The sequence below is a fragment of the Tamandua tetradactyla genome, chromosome 3 (assembly GCF_023851605.1).
Source record: "Tamandua tetradactyla isolate mTamTet1 chromosome 3, mTamTet1.pri, whole genome shotgun sequence".
Taxonomy (NCBI): Eukaryota; Metazoa; Chordata; class Mammalia; order Pilosa; family Myrmecophagidae; genus Tamandua; species Tamandua tetradactyla.
The window spans coordinates 14620-15643 of NC_135329.1; positions in this window are offsets into that span (position 1 = coordinate 14620).

Sequence of the window (1024 nt, forward strand, 5' to 3'; positions counted from 1 at the left end):
TACAGGGTAAAAGACGATAGTGTATGCACTCTAGACCTTCATTTACTGTATGAGATCAAAGGCAGAGTATATATGAGACCTGTCTGGATAGCTCATTGTAGCAACCCAAACTCCAGGAGTCCAGAACAGGAAAGAGGCTTTGTAATTCTGTATAACTTAATATAATGACAGGTTACATCTCAGACTATAGTCAGCTGATACTGTAAAAATATTGGGAAGTCCCTTGAGGACGTGAAGGGAAAAACAAATTTTTTTTTCCCATTATTTATTTATTTATTTATTTATTTTTATTAACGGAAAGAAAAAAAAAGAAATTAACACAACATTTAGAAATCATACCATTCTACATATGCACTCAGTAATTCTTAACATCATCACATAGATGCATGATCATCGTTTCTTAGTACATCTGCATCGGTTTAGAGGAACTAGCAACACAACAGAAAAAGATATAAAATGTTAATATAGAGAAAAGAAATAAAAGTAGTAATAATAGTAAAAAACAAAAAAAAAACCCTATAGCTCAGATGCAGCTTCATTCAGTGTTCTAACATGATTACTTTACAATTAGGTATTATTGTGCTGTCCATTTTTGAGTTTTTGTATCTAGTTCTGTTGCACAGTCTGTATCCCTTCAGCTTCAATTACTCATTATCTTACCCTGTTTCTAACTCCTGCTGGACTCTGTTACCAATGACATATTTCAAGTTTATTCTCGAATGTCCTTTCACATCAGTGGGACCATACAGTATTTGTCCTTTAGTTTTTGGCTGGACTCACTCAGCATAATATTCTCTAGGTCCATCCATGTTATTACATGCTTCATAAGTTTATCTTGTCTTAAAGCTGCATAATATTCCATCGTATGTATATACCACAGTTTGTTTAGCCATTCTTCTGTTGATGGACATTTTGGCTGTTTCCATCTCTTTGCAATTGTAAATAATGCTGCTATAAACATTGGTGTGCAAATGTCCGTTTGTGTCTTTGCCCTTAAGTCCTTTGAGTAGATACCTAGCAATGG